This window comes from Balaenoptera borealis (genome assembly GCF_965194805.1).
Source record: "Balaenoptera borealis genome assembly, chromosome: 1".
NCBI classification, from domain to species: domain Eukaryota; kingdom Metazoa; phylum Chordata; class Mammalia; order Artiodactyla; family Balaenopteridae; genus Balaenoptera; species Balaenoptera borealis.
The window spans coordinates 8,186,762-8,206,370 of NC_138860.1; positions in this window are offsets into that span (position 1 = coordinate 8,186,762).

Here is a 19,609-nt window from a genome sequence, read left to right on the forward strand (position 1 = left end):
AGTGCTGAGACTATACGTGAATAAAAGAGTCATTTGTGAATCTAAAAGCATAGGCTGGAGGGCTGGTGGGCGGTGGGACTGCTCCCCAGAAACAGGAGGCTGGCAGACACCACTGCTGTGCTCCCCACCTAACCTGCCTGCACAGACAGTGACCTGGGACATGGGGATGCCACATTGCCGAAGCTAGAGAGCCCCGGTGGCTGAGCACCAGCCCCACCCCGTTCCCTGAAGGGGGTGCTGGGTGTGAAGGGTCACAGCATCCTCCAGGTCTCTAGTTACGGTCTGTGAAGCAGGTGGCTGCCACACTTCCCTAACCGCTGGCTGGAGCAGCTGTGGTGTTGCCCCACCCCTAGCCTAAAGCCAGCATGTGTGCACAAAGCACTCTCAGGCTGCATTGCTGAAGCTCACAGGTGCACACACACAAGTCACTTTCCCACTGCCTTCTGGAAGCAGGAGATCCAGCCCCATCCCCTTCACATTCCAGCTACTTAGATAAAGCGGAGCGGGTGTGAGCCATCCACACAAGGGGCACCGCATGATGGCGGGGCGCTGGTGGCCAAGGGGCTGGTGTTCTTGAGAGTCACCGGACTGTGACAATCAGAAAGACAGCTCTTGGCAGGCCATCACCACCCCCCGGGCAACACACAGACGGCAAACTGAAACACAACCCTAGACTTTCCACAAAAAAGGCCTATTTCCTTAGCCTGAAGCTTCACCCTGAGGGACAGACCTCAGGTTTCCTACACATCTAGAGGCTAAGGAGTCAATCTCAAGGGACAAAAGCCGAGAGACATTATACTTGCACACTCCTTGGTTTCACTACTCCTTGACAAGACTCCCCAGAAAAGAGCTTAAATGCTTGTTGAGAGCCTCTATTTTTGCAACTGTCACCCAGGGGATACCTCCAGATCTTCTGTTCCAGAGGCCAGAAGAGTTACAATTGTGACTTTACAGGACTGTATATACCTGTATACTCCAAAAGCTGTTGCCTGAGGGGTTGGCATCAATCAGACTGAAAATAGCTACTAAATGAGGTTCCTCCTCTTGGAGCACTGACAGGTCTTGGCACACCCACAGAAATAGGGGCATATCAGGAATAAATCAGGTGGCTCCCCACGTAGAGCTGAGAAGGGAAAGTGCCCTGACCCCCACCTTCCCTGTGCAGAAGATGGGCTACAAACGGGCCAGTGAGCACCCCGAGCCCTGTCCCCTCCACACAGCAGTTGACCCACAATCAGGCTGGGAGAGTGCCCTGAGTTCTGCCAACCTCACACAAAGACTGAGCCCGACAGAGATTTGAGTGCCCTGGCCTGCCCTTGTTGCACAGGAGAGATGTAACCAGGCTGGGCAGGCACACCAAGCCCCACCCACCACACACAGAGACCAGGTCACAACTGAGACAGGCAAGTGATTTGAACCCTGCCCCCGCCACACAGCAGCCAAGCTGCAACCAGGCCACATAAGCATCCTGAGACCTGTCTTCCCTGTGCAGCAGCCGTGACTCTATCACAGTGACAGGCATACCCAGCTCACACAAGGAACAACCATAAAGTGCCTGCCTCTGGTGGCCAGGGGAGATTGCACTTCAGGGCCACAGGGAGCAGCTCTTACACAAGATCACTCATTTAAGATTGAGGGAGGTAGCAGTTTCAACCAATACATGTAGACAAACACAAAGAGACAGGCAAAATGAGACAGAGGAATATGTTCCAAACAAAAGAACAAGGCAAATCCCCAGAAAAAGACCTAATGAAACAAAGATATGCAACCTAACTAACAAAGAATTAAAAGTAATGATCATAAAGATGCTAACTGATCTTGGGATAAGAATGGATGAACACACTGAGAACTTCAACAAAGAGATAAAATATATAATAAAGTACCAAACAAAAGTTATAATTGAACTGAAAAATACATTAGAGGGATTCAACAGCAGAATGAATGAAACAGAAACATGAATCAGCAAGCAGGAAGACAAAGCAATGGAAAGCATCCAGACAGAGTAGCAAAATTTAAATAAATAAATAAATAAATAAAAGAAGTGAGGATGCATTAAGTGTCTTCTGGGACAACATCAAGTGGAATAAGAGTTGCATTATAGGGGTCCCAGAAGGAGAAGAGAGAGAGAAATGGCCAGAAAACTTACTTGAAGAATAGCTAAACACTTACCTAATCTGAGGAAGGAAACAGAGAGCCAGGTAGAGAAAGCCCATAGAATTCCAAATAGGATGAAACCAAAGAGATAAAAACCAAGACACAATACAGTTAAAATGGTAAATATTAAGGGTAAATAGAAAATCTTATAATCAGCAAGAGAAAAGAAACATTATATATTAGGGAATATTCATAAGGCTATCAGCAGATTTTTCAGGAGGCCAAAAGGAAGTGGCATGACATATTTAAAGTGCTGCAAGAAAAAAAAAATGAACTAAGAATTCTCTACCTGGAAAAGTTATCATTCAGAATTTAAAGAGAGACTAAGAGTTTTACAGATAAGCAGAAGCTAAAGGAGTTCATCACCAATAAACTGGTCTTAGAAGAAATGATAAGGGACTTCTCCAAGCTAAAAAGAAAAGGCACTGATTAAGAATAAATATATATATATAAATAAAAATCACACTGGAAAAAGTAAATAAATAATAAAGGTAATAGATTTTAAAAAGATCTTATAAAGCAAAGATGAAGGGTAAAATTCAAAGTTATTAAAAACACAATATTTAGTCAAGGGATACATTAAAAATCTAAAACGTGTCATAAAAATATAAAAAATGCCAGGGGAATAAAAATATAACACTTTAGAAGGTGTTTAAAATTAAGTTACTACTGGGACTTCCCTGGTGGTCCAGTGGTTAAGACTCTGTGCTTCCACTGCAGGGGGTATGGATTCGATCCCTGGTCGGGGAACTAAGATCCCGTATGCCACATGGTGTGGCCAAAAAATAAATAAATAAAAATTTAGAAATAAATAAAATAAAATTAAGTTACTATCAGTTAAAAAGAAACTATTATATACTAAGGATGTTATATGTAAAACTCATGGTAACCATTTATAAGAAAAAACATATAGTAAATACACAATCAAACCACAAAGGGAAGAAATAAAGAGAGAACAACTCTAAAATAGCCAGAAAACATCTTACAAAATAGCAATAAATACATATATCTCAATAGTTACATTAAATGTAAATGGACTAAACTCTCTAATCAAAAGACATAGGGTAGCTGAATAGATGAAAAGAAAAGACCCTTCTATATGCTGCCTACAAGAGAATCATTTCAACCCTAAAGGATTAAAAAAAGATATACCCCACAAATTAAAATGAAAAGAAAACTAGGATAAAAATACTCATGTCAGACAAAAGAGGAGCACCTAAATATGTAAAGCAAATATTAATAGAAATGAAGGGAGAAATAGACAGCAATAGAATAATAGGTGGGGACTTTAATGCCCCACTTACATCAATGGATAGATCATCCAGACAGAAAATCAATAAGGAAACACTGGCCTTAAATGACACATAATGCCTGATGGATTTAATAGTTATGTATAGAACATTCCATCCCATAAAAAGCAGAATACACATTTTTTTCAAGTGTACATGAAACATTCTCCAAGTTAGGTCACATGTTAGGCCACAAAAGTAGTCACAATAAATTTCAGAAGATAGAAATAATATCAAGCATCTTTTCCATCCACAACTAGAAATTAAACTAGAAAATGATTAGAAGAAAAAACAAAACAAAACAAAAAAAACCATGGAGATTAAACAACATGCTATTAAACAATCAATTGGTCAGTGAATAAATCAAAGAGGAAATGAAGAAAAAAATTTTGAGACAAATGAGAATGGTAAAACAACTTACAAAATCTATGGGGTGCTGTACAAAGCAATTCTAAGATGTATGTTCATAGTGATACAGGCCTGTATCAGGAAACAAAAATCTCTAATAAACAATCTAAACTTATACATAAAGGAACTAAAAGATAAGAAAAAACAAACCCCAAAGTTAGTAGAAGGAAGAAAGTAATAAAGATCAGAGTGGAAATATATGAAATAAAGACTGAAAAATTAAACAGAAAAGGTCAGTGAAACTAACTTTGAAAGATAAGCAAAATTGGCAAGGCTTTAGCCAAATTCATCAAGACAGAACACAGAGAGTGCAAATAAATAAAACAAAAAATGAAAACAGAGAAATTACAACCTATAGTACAGAAATACAAAGGGTCATAAGAGAATACTGTGAACAGTTATATGCATACCAATCAGAAAGCATAGAAGAAAAGGATAAATTCCTATAAACAAACAATCTTTCAACACAGAATCCTGAAGAAAGGGAAAATGTGAATAAACTGATTATTAGTAATGGCACTGAATACATTAATGGCATTGAATAGTAATCAACAAACAAAAAAAAAACAAATTTTCAACAAACAAAAGTCTAGGTCCAGACAGCTTCACAGTATAATTCTACCAAATATCTAAAGAAGAGCTAATACTTAGTCTTCTCAAATTATTACAAAAAAAAAAAAAAAGAAAAGGAATAAACACTTCCAAGCTCATTCTGCAAGTGCAGAATTACCTTGATACCAACACCAGACAAAGACACTACAACAGAAAAGAATATGACAGGCCAATATCCTTAATGAGCATAGAGTCAAAAATCCTCAACAAATGTTAGCAAATCAAATTCAACTATATATTATAAGGATAATACACCATGTTCAAGTGGGATTTATCCCAGGGATACAAGTATTATTCAATATCCACAAATCATTCAATGTGATACACCACATTAAGTAATTGCAGAATAAAAATCATATGAGTATCTCAAAAGATGCAGAAAAATCTTTTGACAAAATTCAATACCTATTTACAACAAAAACTCTGAACAAAGTGGGTATAGAGGGGAAAATATCTCAACATAATAAAGGCCATATCTGACAAGCCCACAGCTAACATCATACTCAATGGTGAAAAGCTGAAAGCATTTCCTCTCAGATCAGGAAAAAGACAAGGATGTTCACTCTCACCACCTTTTTTCAACATAGTATTAGAAGTCCTAGCCACAGCAGTCACACAAGTAAAAGAAAAGGAATTCATATTGGAAAGAAAGAAGTAAAACTGTCACTATTTTCAGATGACATAATACTATACATAGAAAATCTGAAGGATGCCACCAAAAGCTATTAGAACTAAGGACTGAATTTAGTAAAGTTGTAGGATACAAAATCAATATACAGAAATCTTTGGCATTTCTATACACTAGTAACAAACTGTCAGAAATAAAAATTAAGAAAGCCATCCCAGTTACAACTGCATCAAAGAATAAAATACCTAAAAATAAATTCAACCAAGAAGCTGAAAGACATGTATTCTGAAAACCATAAAACAATGATAAAATAAATTGAAGACCACACAAATAAATTGAAAGCTATACTGCGTTTGTGAATTGAAAGAATCAATACTGTTAAAATGCCCATACTACTCAAAACAATCTACAGATTCAATGAGATCCCTATCAAAATACCAATGTCATTTTTTATAGAAGCAGAATAAATAATCCTAAAATTTGTATAGAATCTCAAACGGCCTCAAATAGTCAAAGCAATCTTGAGAAAAAAGAGCAAAGCTGGAGGTATCATGCTTCCTGATATCAAACTATACTACAAAAATATAGTGGTCAAAACTGTATGGTACTGTCACAAAAACAGAAACACAGTTCAATGGGTCAGAATAGAGAGCCCAGATATAAACTCACACTTATATGAACAATTAATTTATGACAAAGGAAGCAAGAATGCACAATGGGAAAAGACAGTCTCTTCAATAGATGGTGTTGGGAAAATTGGACAAGTACATGCAAAAGAATGAAACTAGACACTTTCTTTATACCATATACAAAAATAAACTAAAAATGGATTGAAAACTTAAATGTAACACCTGAAACAATAAAGCTTCTAGAAGAAAACATAAGCACTCTGCTCTTTAATGTTGGTCTTAGCAATATTTTTTTTAAAATCTGTCTCTTCAGGTAAGGGCAAGAAAAGCAAAAATCATCAAATGGGACTACACCAAACTAAAAACTTTTTTAACAGTGAAGGAAACTATCAACAAAACAAAAAGTTAATGAACGTGAGAAAATATTTAAAAATGATATATATGATAAGGGTTTGATGTAAAAAATACATTAAAAACTTATACTCCATATCAGAAAATCACACAACCTGATTAAAAATGAGCAGAGGACCTGAACAGATATTTTTCCAAAAGAGACATACAGATGGTTAACACGCACATGAAAAGATGCTAACATTACTAATCATCAGGGAAATCCAAACAAAATCTACGAGACACCACCTCACATCTGTCAGAATGGCCTTTATGAAAAGGACAAGAAACACCAAGTCTTGATGAGGATGCAGAGAAAAGGGAATCCTTGTGCACTATTGGCAGAAATGTAAATTGATAGAGCCACTATGGAAAACACTATGGAGGTTCCTCGAAAAACTAAAAATAGTACTACCATAAGATCTAGCAATCCACTTTTGGTTGTTTATCCAAAGAAAATAAAAACACTAATTTGAAAAAATATATGTATACTGCTATGTTATGGCAGCGCTATTTACAATAGCCAAGATATGGAAACAGTAAGTGTCCATTGACAAGATGAATGGATAAACAATGTTATATATATATATATATATATACACACACACACACACATATCTATATATGTATGTGTGTGTGTGTATGTGTGTGTGTGTGTATATATATATATCCATAAACTATTAGCCATGAAAAGAATTAAAACTTGTGATTTGCTTTAACATGGATGAACCTAGAGGGTTTTATGCTAAGTGAAATCAGTTAGAGGAAGACAAATACTGTATGATTTCACTTATATGTGGAATCTAAAAATATAACAAATGAACAAACAAAACAAAACAGAAACAGACTCACAGATACGGAGAAGAACCTGGTATTTGCCATAGGGGGGTGAGGTTGGGGGTTAGGTTGGGTGTAAGGGATTAAGAGATCCATACTTCCAGCTATGAGGTAAAGAAGTCTTGGGGATAAAATGTACAGCATAGGGAACATAGTCTATCATAATATAATACCTCTGTATGGTAACTAGACTTATTGTGGTGAACATTTTGTAATGTATAAACATATTGCATCACTATGTTATATACATGAAACTAATATAGTATTGCACATCAATTAAAATTAATAAGAAAAATAAAATAAATAAAATTAGGCAGCATTAATGGAAAAATTAAATTTAAAAAATGATTCTAGTGCTTGCGACTCTCAAAGAAAAACTGCACCAGATAAATTTAGAAAGGCAAAGAACACCTTATTCAAGACAATTATAATAGAAGTGAAGACTACTGAGATAAGGAAAAGAAATTGAACTCAATTCTGTTGAAAAAAGGGCCTGGAGATATTTTAAGAACTGGGTTGATCTAATGGAAAAGTACTGGGAATGTTAGAGAGGTTAGTCAGTGGGATTAGACCATCTGTGTTTGCTAATTGGTACTTGCTGAAGGGACCCTACCCTCCTAGACTCCTACCCTCCCACAGTCTAGAAGACAGGGGCCCTGTCTTGATAATTACATTTCAAAGGGATCAATACCAGGACCTTGAGAAAGACATTTCTGGGTTGCAAAACTTCAAGAGGCTGAAGAAGATTTACATCACAAAAAAGCAGGGAAAGAATTTACAATCTGGTTTTCTAAATTCCCCAAGAAAAGGGAGGTCAGGGGCTTAACGTCAGGAAAAACCTTCTAAAGTTTAGTCAAGCTGAGGGGAATTTTAAGCCTATCTTTGTCAGGAAATTAGTATAACATAACATAACATAATACTATTATATTAATAAGATATGACTAAGTGTAATAAAATATGAGGGTCACATGAACTAAGGATAATAGTAAATCACAAGCCACAGATTATGAGTGAGCTAATTTAATTTTGCACATTTGAATTTCTCAAAAATAAGGACAAGATAATTTTAATACATTTACATAAATTATTTCATGATCTATTTGAATTGGATATAAAGATTATTGCATTAATATGTGTATTAATTATAACTCATGAACATATATTAGACGCATTTTCATAAAGTTAAACCAGAACTTTGGTATAATTGCTTGATTATCTATTAGACATCTGGAGGAAATATGTTACATATCCAACAATAATAGAGAAAAAATCACTTTATATGTAATTTCATTATAGCAGAAAGAATTATTTATTTGTAGTCCAAGTGGAAATATCTTTATTTAAATATTTAATGAGTTAGAAATAATCAAAGGTAACTCCTCACTGATTTTAACAAGATTTTCCTACATCAAGTGTAAAGAAGTATTCTTGAATCTAGCTAATTGCATAAAATTTTCCTAATAGCTACCATTTGTGATATCCCTCCTAACACAAATACTGAACCTAGGAATATGTGTTTTATTTAGCAGTAATATTTCATCTTTGTATCAGAAAAAATACTTGCTCTACCTTCTACCCTAGTTACCATCCTTTTAGAGGCTAAATATTATTTGGGTGGAGTGAAACCCACCAACTAATAGACATGACAAAAAAGCTTGCAATTTCCTCCAATTTTCAGCCTTTGTTAGAATAACCTCTAGAAAGTGTGACTGTAAACCATTATTTATAAGTTCAGAAAAACACAGACGAACGAAAAAATGTCAGTCAAGGAGAAAAAAATGCCCTGCTATTGTTTGACAAAAGATAATAAACTACAGTGAGGCAAATCAGACCTTGTTAATTAGACCATATGATCTAAGCAGTTGCAAATCTGTTTTTTCAAATAGATCACAGTCTTCTTGTTTTATCCAGACTCTCATCCATTTCAGATAGGTAAATTCTCTTGGGAAGATGGGCATTACAACAAAATTGATCACCAAGTTTTAATGGAAATAATTCTGCAGATGTAACCTTTTCCAACAATGCTTAAGAAGTATAATTGATAAAAGGTCATTGAAGACAGCACCCTACTTTCCATGTTAAAGGAGGTGTTTCAAGAGAAGAAAAAAATCACTCATCCCTGCCAATGTCATGGCTTTTGTGAGTGGTAGTTTCCTAGCCCAAATAACCTAAGAATCACTGGAACCCCACGGATGAGCCTGGACCCCAGGCAGACTTTGCTTAAAGGAAAATAAATGAACACTCTTTTTTTTTTTTTTAACATCTTTATTAGAGTATAACTGCTTTACAATGGTGTGTTACTTTCTGCTGTAGAACAAAGTGAATCAGCTATACATATACATACATCCCCATATCTCCTCCCTCTTGTGTCTCTCTCCCACATTCCCTATCTCACCCCTCTAGGTGGTCACAAAACACCGAGCTGATCTCCCTGTGCTATGCGGCTGCTTCCCACTAGCTATCAGTGTTACATTTGGTAGTGTATAATTGTACACGCCACTCTCTCACTTTGTCCCAGCTTACCCTTCCCCCCTCTCTGTGTCCTCAAGTCTGTTCTCTAGTAGGTCTGCATCTTTATTCCCATACTGCCCCTAGATTATTCATGACCATTTTTTTTTTTTTTAGATTCCATATATATGTGTTAGCATACGGTATTTGGTTTTCCCTTTCTGACTTACATCACTCTGTATGACAGACTTTAGATCCATCCACCTCACTACAAATAACTCAATTTCGTTTCTTTATATGGCTGAGTAATATTCCATTGTATATATGTGCCACATCTTCTTTATCCATTCACCTGTTGATGGACACTTAGGTTCTATGTCCTGGCTATTGTAAATAGAGCTGCAATGAACATTGTGGTACATGACTCTTAGAATTACGGTTTTAGCAGGGTATATGCCCATTAGTGGGATTGCTGGGTCGTATGGTAGTTCTATTTTTAGTTTTTGAGGGACCTCCATACTGTTTTACATAGTGGCTTTATCAATTTACATTCCCAGCAACAGTGCAGGAAGGTTCCATTTTCTCCACACCCACCAGCATTTATTATTTGTAGATTTTTTGATGATGGCCATTCTGACTGGTGTGAGGTGATACCTTATTGTGGTTTTGATTTGCATTTCCCTAATGATTAGTGATGTTGAGCATCCTTTCATGTGTTTGTTGGCCATCTGTATATCTTCTTTGGAGAAATGTCTGTTTAGGTCTTCTGCCCATTTTTGGATTAGGTTGTTTGTTTTTTTGATATTGAGATGCCTGAGCTGCTTGTGTATTTTGGAGATTAATCCTTTGTCAGTTGCTTCATTTGCAAATATTTTCTCCCATTCTGAGGGCTGTCTTTTCGTTTTCTTTAAGGTTTCCTTTGCTGTGCAAAAGATTTTAAGTTTCATTAGGTCCCACTGGTTTATTTTTGTTTTTATTTCCATTTCTCTAGGAGGTGGGTCAAATAGGATCGTGCTGTGATTTATGTCATGGAGTGTTCTGCCTATGTTTTCCTCTAAGAGTTTTATAGTATCTGGCCTTACATTTAGGTCTTTAATCCTTCTTGAGTTTATTTTTGTATATGGTGTTAGGGAGTGTTCTAATATCATTCTTTTACATTTGGCTGTTTTCTCAGCACCAATTATCGAAGAGGTTGTCTTTTCTCCATTTTATATTCTTTCCTTCTTTATCAAAGATAAGGTGACCATATGTGCGTGGGTTTATTTCTGGGCTTTCTGTCCTGTTCCATTGATCTATATTTCTGTTTTTGTGCAAGTACCATACTGTCTTGATTACTGTAGCTTTGTAGTATAGTCTAAAGTCAGGAAGCCTGATTCCATCAGCTCCATTTTTCTTTCTCAAGATTGCTTTGGCTATTCGGGGTCTTTTGTGTTTCCATACAAATTGTGAAATCTTTTGTTCTAGTTCTGTGAAAAATGCCATTGGTAGTTTGATAGGAAATGCATTGAATCTGTAGATTGCTTTGGGTAGTATAGTCATTTTCACAATGATGATTCTTCCAATCCAAGAACATGGTATATGTCTCCATCTGTCTGTATCATCTTTAATTTCTTTCACCAGTGTCTTATAGTTTTCTGCATACAGATCTTTTGTCTCCTTAGGTAGGTTTATTCTGAGATATTTTATTCTTTTTGTGCAATGATAAATGGGAGTGTTTCCTTAATTTCTCTTTCAGATTTTTCCTCATTAGTGTATAGGAATGCAAGAGATTTCTGTGCATTAATCTTGTATCCTGCTACTTTACCAAATTCATTGATTAGCTCTAGTAGTTTTCTGGTAGCGTATTTAGGATTCTCTATGTATAGTATCTTGTCACCTGCAAACAGTGACTGTTTGACTTCTTCTTTTCCAATTTGGATTCCTTTTCTTTCCTTTTCATCTCTGATTGCTGTGGCTAACACTTCCAAAACTATGTTGAATAATAGTGGTGAAAGTGGGCAACCTTGTCTTGTTCCTGATCTTAGTGGAAATGGTTTCAGTTTTTCACCATTGAGAACGATTTTGGCTGTGGGTTTGTCATATATGGCCTTTATTATGTTCAGGTAAGTGCCCTCTATGCCTACTTTCTGGAGAGTTTTTATCATAAGTGGGTGTTGAATTTAGTTGAAAGTTTTTCTGCATATATTGAGAGGATCACATGGTTATTCTCCTTCAATTTGTTAATATGATGTATCACAGTGATTGATTCGTGTATATTGAAGAATCCTTGCATTCCTGGGATAAACCCCACTTGATCATGGTGAATGATCCTTTTATTGTGCTGTTGAATTCTGTTTGCTAATGTTTTGTTGAGGATTTTTGCATCTATGTTCACCAGTGATATTGGCCTGTAGTTTTCTTTTGTTGTGACATCTTTGTCTGGTTTTGGTATCAGGGTGATGGTGGCCTTGTAGAATGATTTTGGGAGTGTTCCTCCCTCTGCTATATTATGGAAGAGTTTGAGAAGGATAGGTGTTAGCTCTTCTCTAAATGTTTGATAGAATTCGCCTGTGAAGCCATCTGGTCCTGGGCCTTTGTTTGTTGGAAGATTTTTAATCAGTTTCAATTTCACTGCTTGTGATTGGTCTGTTTATACTTTCTATTTCTTCCTAGTTCAGTCTCGGAAGGTTGTGCTTTTCTAAGAATGTGTCTATTTCTTCCAGGTTGTCTATATTACTGGCATATAGTAGCTTGTAGTCATCTCTCGTGATTCTTTGTGTTTCTGCACTGTCAGTTGTTACTTCCCCTTTTTCATTTCTAATTCTGTTGATTTGAATCTTTCCCCTTTTTTTCTTGATGAGTCCACCTCCTCAATTTGGGATGATTCGTTGTCTATTCAGGTATTCCACAGATGCAGGTACATCAAGTCGATTGTGGACATTTAATCCGCTGCTCCTGAGGCTGCATGGAGAGATTTCCCTTTCTCTTCTTTGTTCGCACAGCTCCTGGGGTTCAGCTTTGGATTTGGCCCTGCCTCTGCGTGTAGGTGGCCTGAGGGCATCTGTTCCCCACCCAGACAGGACGGGGTTAAAGGAGCAGCTGATTACGGGGCTCTGTTTCACTCAGGCTGGGGGGAGGGATGGGTATGGAATGCAGGGTGAGCCTGCAGGCAGCAGAGCCTGTCGTGACACTGCAACAGCCTGAGGCGCTCCATGTGTTATCCCGGGAGAAGTTGTCCCTGGATCACAGGACCCTGGCAGTGGCAGGCTGCACCGGCTCCCGGGAGGGGCGGTGTGGAGAGTGACCTGTGTTCGCACACAGGCTTCTTGGTGGCGGCAGCAGCAGCCGTAGTGTCTCATGCCCGTCTATGGGGTCCGCGCTGATAGCTGCGGCTCACGCCCGTCTCTGGAGTTCGTTTAGGCGGCGCTCTGAATCCCCTCTCCTCGCGCACCAGGAAACAAAGAGGCAAGAAAAAGTCTCTTGCCTCTTCGGCAGCTGCAGACTTTTTCCCAGACTCCCTCCCGGCCAGCTGTGGCGCACTAGCCCCCTTCAGGCTGTGTTCACGCCGCCAACCCCAGTCCTCTCCCTGCGATCCGACCGAAGCCCGAGCCTCAGCTCCCAGCCCCGCCCGCCCCGGCGGGGGAGCAGACAAGCCTCTCGGGCTGCTGAGTGCTGCTCGGCGCCGAGCCTCTGTGCGGGAGTCTCTCCGCTTTGCCCTCCGCACCCCTGTGGCTGCGCTCTCCTCCGTGGCTCCGAAGCCCCCGCCTCCGCCACCCGCAGTCTCCGCCCGCGAAGGGGCTTCCTAGTGTGTGGAAACCTTTCCTCCTTCACGGCTCCCTCCCACTGGTGCAGGTCCTGTCCCTATTCTTTTGTCTCTGTTTTTCCTTTTTTCTTTTGCCCTACTCAGGTACGTGGGGAGTTTCTTGCCTTTGGGAAAGTCTGAGGTCTTCTGCCAGCGTTCAGGAGGTGTTCTGTAGGAGTTGTTCCCCATGCAGATTTTTTTGGATGTATTTGTGGGGAGGAAGGTGATCTCCATGTCTTACTCCTCCACCATCTTGAAGGTGCCCCAACACTCTTTTCATAGGTACAGTGCTCAATATATTCAATGATCCTATAGGTTTGGAAAAGCAATTTATATTTCACCTTACTACATTTTTCCAATTACTTTTAATTTCTAGAAATGGCAAGTTAATTGAGAAGAAATTTAAAGAGGAAAAACCTGATATTCAAACCTTTTTCAATAAAATGACCAGAGGATTATATAAATTTATATAAAATATAATTATAAAACATGTTACTTACAGGTAAGAAATATTTAAGGAAAAAAAGGCTTTGTGAGAACCACTAATTATTCAATATTGTCATTATTCTTTTGCAAACTCTCTCTTTCCATTTGCCTAAAATAAATATTTAAACAAAATCATTTCAGATTTAGAAATGTTCTTTAAATTTTTAAAAGCAACCAAAAAAAAAAAAAAAAAAGACAATTTTCTACCCTTTGGCATACAAGCGCTCAAAGCTTGTAACTGAAAAAATCATAATCTATTGTCAAGAAAAGGGAAGGCATGTTACATTTTTAAAGGTTAGCCCTAATTTAAATATTTGTTGAGAATACAGTGTAAGCAGAAGGAGAAATATTTATCATAAGTTTTCATATATATTGGAAAGATACATACCTGAAAATTTTTTCTTGAATAAAAGTATTAACTTTGCAAAGTGAACTCGGGAGGAAAGCAGACACATTTAGAAGGAGGATGTGATAAGCATCCAGTTGGACTTACAGAAACAGAAGGAGAAATCAACAACGGAAGGGCAAAATGCATCTTATAGCAATTATCTGCAAATGGCAGCAGCTGTTCAAGCTTTTGGATGATCGGGATTCTGAGAAGTCCAGATAGAAACATATGGTATAGTGCATCACACAACAATTTAAAGCTATTATTGTTCATGTTATTTCTTTATGTTATTCTCAGTGAAAGTGAATAGGTACATAGATTTTTCTCTGGTATAGCATGAACATGTGATGAGTCTTGGGGTCCACAAACATTCAACTGTGTTAGAAATAGGTTGTTTCATAATAGATCCAGACAAAAGTAATTCTTACTCATATGCAATAAAAATTAGCCTATCATTTATATTAAAAATTTTATAACATTTATATTCTATATCCATTTTACACAACATAAAAGTCTATTGCAGTCACATTTTTGGTTCTTCATGTAAAATTCAGTTAATAAGAAGAGAAACCACTAAGCTTTTAAAAAGCTATGTCGCATCTCTTTTCTGATAGATACTCTGCATTCAGGAAAAATAAAATGTCCATTAGCACCTCCCACTTATTTGTGTGGGCCCATTATAATTTTAACACTTATAAGAGGAAGTGTTAATGGCAACATTTCAAAGCACTGGTTTAAAAGGATGAGGTGACTTCATAAAAACAAAAATCAGAACAAACACCCTTTCCTAGTTTATTGGAAAAAATTACATAAGATAAAATTATATTTTATTGAAAGATGAATCATTAAAATCAGAGTGTGAATTCACAAGGTAGGTGAATTAAAGATAAATTGATATGTATAATAAACTCTGACATAAGTATTTCTGCATAATTATAGTATTTAAAATGTCAAAAATTGTCTAATCAACTAAAAGTATTGAGGTACCATTTTACAAAGTAGGTGAAGACTATTAAAACTGTTCTATATATCTACAGTATATGTAATTTTTGTTGGCTTGTTTCATTTTTCAATGCCAAATTTCAAGTCAAATTTTGTTGGCTTGAAACAAAAAGTTGTTTCATCCTTTTGAAGTGAAGTTGAACAACAGAAGTATTTTGAATGGCAAAACAATAATCCACTGTCTGGAAATTTTTGTCACTGTTCCACTTTTTATATTTGAGAAAATCCAATTTCTTTATAATTATTTATATTCTTAAATTATAAAAATAATAATTTTATTGCTAAAAATATAAAAATGAATAATATGCAAAATAGCAGACACATGTGGCACATTTATGGTTTGTAAAGACTTAATCGGCTAGATTGGGGATATAGGTTATATAACAAAAATTTGTTAGTAAGAAAAATATTCTAATGATTCACTCCTCATTCAAAAGACTCACAGCATCTAATATTTCAAAATGAATTTCTTAAAGTGATCAAAGCTGTTAAATTTCAAACCAAGGAAGTAACATGAGATGTGCTAAAAAGAATGCAGATTTTTCAGGAGCAAAACCCTGCATAGTTGAAATGTAAGTTCAGTGTTTTACAGGCTGAATAATTTCATTAATCAATGGCTTTATTAATCAATCTCTGTGTCTCATGTTTCTCCAGTACAAAAGAAGGAAAGTAATAATAACCACCTCATTAGTTGCTTACCATAATTTAAAAAATAGCTTATTCAAAGTTATTTTTTAAACTCTAAAACACCTTTAACATAACTGCCTGCAACCCAGAGTCACATAACTAATTAAACCTCAATAAACCAAATAACAGATGGTCCAATGATGGACAATTACATGTATAGTTACTTACCTAAAGTGAAGGGTATTGATGCAATAAGTTTTAGGAAGACATACAAATCTCTTATAACACTCTATATGCAGCATTTATTGGGTAGGCAGGACTTTCAGATTTAAAATAAGATATGTAGAATTGAAAAATATATATATAGATACACACCATATATATATATATATATATATATATATATATATATATATTCTCTCACTCACTCACTGTCTACCTCCTTTAATTCTCCTAGATGCATGAAAAAAACAAAAAATTGCCTGGGCTGAATTTGTGAGAGGGCTGAAACCAGAGAGCCATCTGACTGCACTTCCTGCCAAGTCACTGGGCATTTTGCTGCAGGAGGTGGTGCCAGAGTCAAATATCACAGCTCTGACTCTAGATTCAAACCTTGAATCTTTTCTGTTCTGAATTTTCAAGTCTCACAGAAGGTTGTTCTAGTGGTTTTCATGTGTAAGAAATTACTACAGAAAAACAAACAAACAAACAAACAAAATTTGTTTCATTTGTGAAACTTTAGAATTGCTCACTGCTAGAATACCCCCAATGTAGGGTAGCTACCCAATAAATGGGCAATTATCTTATAAACAATGTTGAAACCTCTTACTGACATGGTCAAACAGAATCTGAGATCACATGAGCCTGTTTAAAAAAACAAAACTTGTACTACCTTTCTAAATTTAAAATACAAAGAAAAAATTTTTGTATTTTATTTTAAATCCCTGATTTGTATTTTAAATCCCTTGTTTTGTTAATATATAGATTCAAGCATTTATTTCAACATTTCATTTAAATAGTTATTTTGAAAACTAAATATTATATATACAAATTTACAGGATTTTTATGAGAATAAAATATCCTTATGCATATTCAAAAGCTTCACAATTTGTAAAATGTAATGTTACTAGTGTTAGCATTTCTGTGGAATAATTACTTATTTTCTCAATTCTAAGGACTCTAATAAGTTCTGTAGGAGCATATGGAGATAAAAGATCTATTTCCTAAACTCAAACACAGACTTGGGATTTTACTCTATTCTTTCCAGACTCCTGGGCAGCTTTACACAATAACCAAGTGAGTAACAGCATTCATGAGAAAAGAGCAAAGTAACCAGAACTCCTCGTAAAGGAAGCATACCATGGTCCATGTATTTTTCTTTCCCCAGTATCGTTAGTATAAAGAAAACAAGAATCACAAGAATCACATCAAATACGTGCCCTTTTAATATACAGAGACTCCTCTTACTAACAAAAGTCTCCTTGAAACTTTCCAGGAATCAAACCCCTCAAGTTAGTTATTCCATTTACCTATGGAGGACTAAGAAAGAGGAGAACTAAAAAAAATAAGAAAAAAGAGACTAAAGATGCCATTTTCCCTCCAGAGTTAGTTCTTCACACTTCTCCATCAGATTTAAGAGACACGCATATAGTCAACAAGAGGTGGAAATCGTTGGAGGATCCAAAAAAGTCCTACCCTACCTGAGAACAATATTCTCCATTATTTTTTTTAACTGCATTTTGAAGAACACTAGGTAAATGGACGTTTAACTGAAGGGATTTCTTATGGGTATTATCCTCTGGAAATTGTGAAATGAATCCAGTTAGGTCATTAATCAAATTAATTTTAATGTTATACTTAGTAAGAATTCACTTATCCTGATTCCCTTCTTGATTTTTGCCCATCCAACTTACATTCCCACACAAGATAATATAACATAATGAGCAATCCATCTTCTAACGATCAGAGCTAGCATCTTATTGAGCACTTCATATGCACCCATACTGTATTAAGTACTTCATCTTATTTAATCCCAGCCCATGAAATAAGTAATGTTGGAATAACTGTCCTTGTTAATGGAACTAAAACAACAGGGTAAGCACAACCTTTAAACTATTTTTGGTTAAAAAGTATAGGCACCAAAAAATTTGGCCCCCAAAATTTGTTTCCAAGACATATGCGCAGACATTTATTACACATGCATTCAGTAGTAAGGAGACACCAAACAATTCCCAGCTCTCCATGCTGCCAGGTAATCCAATATCTCTTGACCAATAAGTTTGCTCAAATAGATGCTATCTTATTCCAAGTCAGGATTCCATTACCTTATTTTCAGACAACTATATCCCTCCAATTTTTTCTATATCCCTCCAATACTTGGACACAAGACTAAAGATCAAGCTTTGGATTCTATCCCTAAAGAGTGCAAACTACAGGGCTTATTTTGTATATGGAAGCGTAAGAAGCGATGCTAAAATATACTAGTTAATACACATATCTTGGATATTGCTTATTTTATCCATGAGATGTCATGTTATCCTTCACTACGCAAATAAACTAGTCACAAATTTCATCAATGAAAATTTAAATGGTAATATTTCTTATGTTAAATAGAAAGGCTTCAGATATCGGTTGCCTATGAAGATAATTGAGTTGTTTTAGTAACTGCCTCTAGAGTGTCGTTACTGTGATCAAAGGCTAGGTGAACATTCGTGAAGGATGAAATTCTGACTAGAAATAATAACTTTCCTTAAATTCTGCTACTCAACTGTCACTGCTGACAGAACATCACAACCAAAATGAATTTGTATGTAGGAAATATATAGTAAATATTTTTGCTGATACAACTGATGAGCCCAGACATAATGGTAATGCTTCAGGCAACCTTTATTTAAAGTATAAAATTTTATCATCAGGACTGAGTTTCTCTCTTATGATCTCATGACTCTATTTTCTCCCATTTAGACTATACAGCCAAAATACAAACAGTATATATAAAAGATGTGAATAATGCACGAACTTAAAAATAGCAATGTTAGTAAGTTCAGGAAAACAAAAAAAGTATGACAAAAATGCATGGAAGTATGGAAAATTTCAAGAGTTTAGAATCTAGAAAAAAGGATAAAATTGATATCCTAAAACTAAAAAACTCAATAGGTAGTTTCAATAGCATATTAGATATTCCAGAAGCTCAAAGAATCTCAAGCAGCATAAATGCAATAACAAACAAAAGCAACAACAATAAAACATTCTACCATGGCACATTTTAATTAAATTTTAAAAAAAAACCTATACACTCATAAAAGCAGACAGAGGGGAAAAAGTGTATTGTCTTCAAAAGAGCAAAAGTAAGACTGATGGCTGACTTTTCAACAGAAATGACAAAAATCAGAAAGCAATCAAAAAAATTTATAAATATAAATGAATTAAATATAAAAGGGAAATACAGAAAAAATACTATTTTCTGAAATTCTAAATTAAGAAAAGTATCACTAAATATTGAGAATAAACAAATGTTTTCAGGGGAAAAAAAAAACTTTGTTTTGATTTTCACCATCAGAACCTATACTAGAGTAACACTAAAGAGAATTCTTCTAGGAGAGGGAACGGAAACCCTGAGAGAACAGAAATGCAGGAATAAATATGTGCATATTTTTCTGAGCATTAATGGGATTGACAGTACAGAGGAATCAGGTATCACTAACATTGTACCATGAAAACCAGAAAGTCAGAAGTCCCAAATACAAACTTAGTAAAACACAGTCCAGTACTGAGATAAAATATATTTTGATGACTTGCCATCTTGTAAAATTAATATCATTTCTTCCTTATATTGATTTAAAAATCAGAAATTGGCCCTCACAGCATTTCTGTAAGGCCAGAAATTATTTTCATGTATAGCTGAAAATCTAGGCAGAAATCCAGGAAGTG